The sequence below is a fragment of the Oryzias melastigma genome, linkage group LG14, assembly GCF_002922805.2.
Source record: "Oryzias melastigma strain HK-1 linkage group LG14, ASM292280v2, whole genome shotgun sequence".
In the NCBI taxonomy this organism is placed as follows: Eukaryota; Metazoa; Chordata; class Actinopteri; order Beloniformes; family Adrianichthyidae; genus Oryzias; species Oryzias melastigma.
The window spans coordinates 22262789-22268769 of NC_050525.1; the positions used below are offsets into that span (position 1 = coordinate 22262789).

The following is a 5981-nucleotide window of genomic DNA, read 5'->3' on the forward strand; positions in this document are numbered from 1 at the left end:
TTCCAAAAGATCCTGTTAGCAGAGTTGCTGTGATAAAGAAGATGAGAATCATTGCGTCTGGAAAAGAAAACACATATCAACACATAAAAAACATATTTGTGATGTAATTATTTAGAATAAAAAAAAAACATAAATCTATTGTTATACTTACATCTGCTCTTTAGTTCTTGGCTAAAGGTTAAACTTGCTAAAAGATGCAGTCAACCCTCCTACACCGTCTGCACAGCGGACTGAAGATGTTTCACTCTTTGACCGACAAAACTGAACATTGCAGACATGGGATGGCGTGCATGTGGGTTTTTTATTTTTATTTTTTTTAGTGTCCAGCTTTTCTGCTAAAACCAACAGATGTATCTATGTGGTTTCCTGTGTGTCAAAAAGGTGGCTGGAACAGTTTGAAAAAAGAAAAACCAAACCATAGTTTTTATTGTTAGACTCATGAGTATTTCTTTATATATTTCCACCTTCACCACAGAAGTTTTGAAGTCTTTTTAAAACATCTAGACTCACAAATTGTTTCATTTTTAGTTATGTTGTATTTTATTTTCTCATAACCTATTTAAATACAAATATAATAGTGTGTAAAATTAGGCTGTTTGAAATATCAACACAGTTTTTACCTCCTATATATTTGTTTAAAGAAAAGAGCAAATAGCAAAAAGAATTCTTAATTAATTTTCCTCTAACTTTCAATCTTTTTTACACAAATTGAAAGTCAGCTTTTCTTTTGAAAGGTGAAAATAAATAAATGAGTGAAGATGCAGGATTTTTCTCTGCAGCAATGACCTTTGGCCCAATTTACACATATAAATTACAGAACTGGACATTTTTTTGTTTGAAATTTTCTTCCGTCTTGTGGATTTCTATTGGTGTGGCAAACATTGGACAATATAGTGTCTTTGAATTAATTGTTTTTATAGCTTCCTGATTTTTGTTTGGTCAACTAATTCTTACCGTAAGGAACAAAAACTTTTCTTCTTCTATACTATGATTTATTCTGTTAATGAGACATGCAGTTAATAAAAAAAAAACAAATACTTCAAGAGAGTCTGAAGTGATTTAATTTAGTTTTATTACAGTCGTTTTAGGGTTAAATTCAATCATATAGCAGATTGACCACAGTTTATCCAGAATAAAAGACATAAAAAAGATTAAATGGTACAAGACATTTATCATCAGATCATAAAAATGAAATAATACCTATCTTCATTAACAATTTGTAATGTTTCAGCTTGATTGACTCATACTGGTTTCTATTAGTTTTGTTTGTCTTCTGAGCTCAATTCCACTGCCAACAAACATTTTTTATTTCCAGATTTTTAGGTGTAGAAGAGTGACTCAAGTGCATTTTCAGAAATGTAAAATAAAAATATATTTCTTTATTTTTAGAATACTTTAATCCTGACTGATATTTCATTTTCTTCTACACTCTGTTCTCTTCTGACCTCAAGTTGAATATTTGGAGCATAAACAAAATAAGGCTAATAAAAAGTTTTATTAAATGATATTGAATGACAAACAGGTTGAAACAGAAGTAATTTGGTTCTTTGTAGAGACAAACAGTAAAATAAACATTTCTAAAACAAACATTTAGAACTCTAATAGAACAACATTTTCGATATAAAATGAAATAACTTGATCAATTGTAGAAATAGTTACATAAAACAAAAAGCAAAAATGACACATTAACAAAAAGTGAGAGAGGAACAACTCCAGCAACTGCAGCCGCATAAACTGTTTTTAAATATGAAGGAAAAAAGAAGATTAGTTAGAGAACAAACTAATGATTTGAAATTGACCAACATTTCTCTGTGGACAAAGTATATTGCACTGTTCACCCACTGTTGTGAGTCAGGGGGATTCTTTAAACTTATACAATGATAAAACAACATAACTCTATCAGTAAGATTGATTTGTGATTGTTCATTTTGAATTTTAGATTGAAAAGTGCATTTACAAATTGGATGATCAAATTACAAATTGAATTGTCATTTGAATATCACCTTGAGTTAAAGGTGAAAAAAACTTTTTTTTTTGTTAGTAACATACTTTCTTTGTGTGAATTTAAGGCTCTATAGCCTTACATTTTTTAAGATACAGTTTGTTTGAGTTATAATGAGTTTAATTTTTGTTTGCCTCATAAATTATTATAGTAAAGAATTCAGCGTATATACACATGTACAGACACAATAATATGTGCTTGTACATTTTAGTGGCAGCAAGTAAGCTACAGAATTTTTAGTTTACATTTATGTTCAACAAAAAAATGTGTGTGTTTTTTTTTTTTACATGTTTGTGATGTATTCATTCAGGTAAGAAACAAAAAAAAGAATCTATCGTTATACTTACTCCTGCTCTTTAGTTCTTGGCTAAAGGTCAAGATTGCTAATAGGTGAAAGATCAAACAAGTCGACCCTTATACACCGTCTGCACAGCGTAGTGAAGATGTTTTGCTCTTTGATGAAGCTATGTGGTTTTCTAAGTGATAAAGACAGTTGGTCAAACATTGTGACAATATTTTTTCTCTCACACTTCAGCTCTTCATTCCAGTGAAAACTATTCTTTCACTATTGATTAAAACTCTATCCTTAATTATTTAGTATTATCTCTTAACTTTCATAAATACATCAAAGATTGGAAAAAAATGAAACTATTTTCGTGAATGAAGGGTTTGAGCCACGCTCAAAAGCTGTGAAAAGTCTTTGTGTAAAACATGTAAATGGTTTCACTTCAGTGATGTTCAATTTTATTTGCTGACATACTTCTTAAAAAATCGAATAAGCTAATATGATAGTGTCTAAATTTTAAACTGTTTCATTTATATTTTATATATTTTTAAACAACTTTTTAAAGAGAAAAAAGTCAGAAAACAATTTAGCAAAATTATCTTTGTAGATACACAATATCAAATATCAACATTATTTTTTATTGTTTTAAGCTACAACTGCATGACGGTAAAGCATTGGCAGGATTTACGAGATTTTTTTTTTTTTGTGAACCGTTGATGTGGTCATGAATATAGATGATGGTAGTCATGCATGCAGAATGGCCCACTTTTTATGTACCCCATGCTACCTGGAGTCTGGTGGCATTTGATATGGAAGGCCAACACCCAGAGACATTTGTACATTTTCCAGTCAGAACTGCTGCCGGCCAGCGTCGGACCGGGGCTCCTTTCAAGTGCTTGGTGTCCACTTAAAAGAACATTATAATTTCAATTATAAATTATAATTTAATTAATGAAATTATCATTTCACCATCAATATTTTAAACTAATATTTTCACTGTAGGCTGCAGTATTCTGAGAATTAATTAAAAAAAATATATATATTTTTTTCATTTTATTTAACTTTTATTTATGCTGGCAGGACAGATTTAAAACATTATTATTTTCAACTTGAGAAAGAAAAAAAAAGGAACAAAAAATGAAATTGAATAAAACCAGAAATAAGCACATTTAAAAAAAATGTATACATTTAAATGAGTCAAAAACGATTTTAATTTTGTTTATTACGGTTATTTTAAGGTCAAATTCATTCATATGGCAGATTTACCACAGTTCATACATTGCAAACGACATAAAGAATTGAAAACTCTGAAATTTGTTTTAAAAAAATGTAAAAAATAAAAAAACTGTAAAATATCAGAAAAAAATATAACTTTTAAACGTGTTATAATATGTATGCATGTCCGGTGATTCACATTTTATATATGACTCGTCATGATAGGAACTGCCTTCTATATGTTCTATGTCTGCCTAAAGGCTCAATTCCACTGACATCAAACAATTTGTATTTAAAGCTCTCACAGTGTAGAATAATGAAGCAAGTACTTTCTCAGAAATTTGCTAAAAAGATATATTTATCTATGTCATAACACTCTAGACTTATTAAAATCTTGACTGGGATTACATTTTCTTCTACAAACTCAATTCTCTTGACTATTCTCTTGATTAAAAATGCAATTAAAAACATGATAAAGGAACAAAAAAATGTCAAAGATTTGTTAATGCCCACATAGCCTGAAAAAGTGTAATGAAGGAAAAAAAGCAAGGGAAAACAACATATATCTGTCTAATAGGTTGATAAAATTACTAATTAAAAGTATTTTGGCTTCATCTTGTGGCAAAACTTAGTAAAAAAAAATTTAAAACAAGCTTATAAAGTCTCATAGCACAAAGTTATATTGTCAAATTCTGCCTAGCTTCATTTTTTTCCTGTTTTGTTTCATTTTAACTTTCATGAAGATAACTTCACTTTCTAAGTCATCTTGGAGGGAAACCTTTTGTAAAAAGTCGTTCCCATTTTTTACAGAACACTTTACTATTGACTTACCCTCCTTGACTGCTGAGGCTTTTTGTTTTTTACTAAGTCCAATTAGAGTGGTGCTCCATGCAACAAAAAGCAAGAGTGGAACAACTGCAACTGCTGCTGCCACGTAAACTAGTTGTAAACCTGGAGGGAAAAAAAGATGATTAGATTTAGAAAAAAACTAATGATTTAAATCCGCCCAACATTTCTCTGTGGAAAACGTATACTGCACCGGTGCAAGCAGTGAGGGTAAAAACCTCCTCTTCTCTGCTGACGTTGTTCCAGACTTTGCAGGTGTTGTTTCCAAGAAGCTGTCCATGTATGATGGTAGAAACATTAAACACTCTGGATTTTTCAGATGTGTCTCTGCTGAGGACCTGACTGTGTTTGTTTGATTGTAGAAGTACGTAATCGTTCAAAGTCAGATTGAGTTCTGCTTCATCTTCTTCAAAAGAGCAGCTGACTTTCTTGTATTCTGGTGACAGACACTGCTGAGACACTGTTAATGCAGACGGGGATTTGCATTTTTGCAGAGAAGACTGAATGTTGCAGACATGGGATGGTGTGCGTGTTTTCGCTGTGTTTTTTGTGGCTAGCTTCTCTGCTAATAATAACAGACGTATCTATGTGGTTTTCTATGCGACAGACAGTTGGTCAACAAGGCAGTAGCAATAGAAAAAAAAACTTTTCTCTAACACCTTCTATGTTTTACTGTTCAGCTTTGATGTTCAACTTGTGTTTTTGATACAGTTTGATAGAGTTTCCTGAAGAAAAACAGCATCACAACAAAATGATCACCAGCTTGGAGACTAAAACACTACAACTTTTCACATGTGGAAAAATATACGGCACATATACGGTTCAGGAAAAGTTAATCTGAGACACAAATACATGAGATCTGTGGTGAAATTCAGTTTTGCATTGAAAATCTGCTTGAAAATATTTTGAATGAACAAAAGATTTTAACTTTTACAATGATAGAAAAGAATAAAACCATTCTAGTGGAACGTTAAACAGACCACATTTCTGTATTTATCTCCACCTTACCCACGGATTGTTGAACCGCGCTCAAAAGCTGTGAGACGTCTTTGTGAAAACACCTGAACAAAAGTTTCACTTTAGTCTCTTGAATTATATGTACTCATATACTTTTTAAATATAATTTTTTTTTCTTCCACAACACCTTTGTAAGTCAGTGAAAGCTGATTAGCTGTTGCGACCTCTGACGGGATGTGCTGAAAATTCTAATTAAATATAAAAATAAACATTGATTAGTGTAAAAAAAAAATCAGACTGTGTAAAAATTTCCAGAGGCTTTTGACCTCCTTTGTAATTTTAAAAAAATGATTGGTAAAATATAAAAGAACAATAAATAGTGAGTATTCTTCTCTTTTGTAATTTAAGATAAGATATGGAGCGAAAAGCTTTGATCATTAAAGGGGCCCTACCATGATTTTCTTAAGTCTATCAGAGTGAACTATGTCTATATATAAAATCATATATTTTACATATTACCTTTAAACCACTAAAAAAATGATTTTTTGAACGAAATACTAGTTATATTTGACTGAGTTTTTCCTTACCCGTGTAGCGTGAAAGGGTCAAGTTCAATGAAGAATTTGACTTTGTCTCGTAAAGGGGCACCACCTTCCGAAAGGAAGGAAAAATTAC

The 5981-nt window shown here is 31.0% G+C and overlaps 1 long non-coding RNA gene across 1 annotated transcript; it reads right to left on the reverse strand.

Moving 5' to 3' along the window:
• Positions 1–2985: 2985 nt before the first annotated feature.
• LOC118599656 lies at positions 2986–5499 on the reverse strand. The gene is made up of 2 exons (XR_004949091.1): positions 4543–5499; positions 2986–4454 (listed from the first exon to the last, which is right to left on the reverse strand). It is a non-coding gene; the product is annotated as an uncharacterized LOC118599656 (long non-coding RNA).
• Positions 5500–5981: the final 482 nt, after the last annotated feature.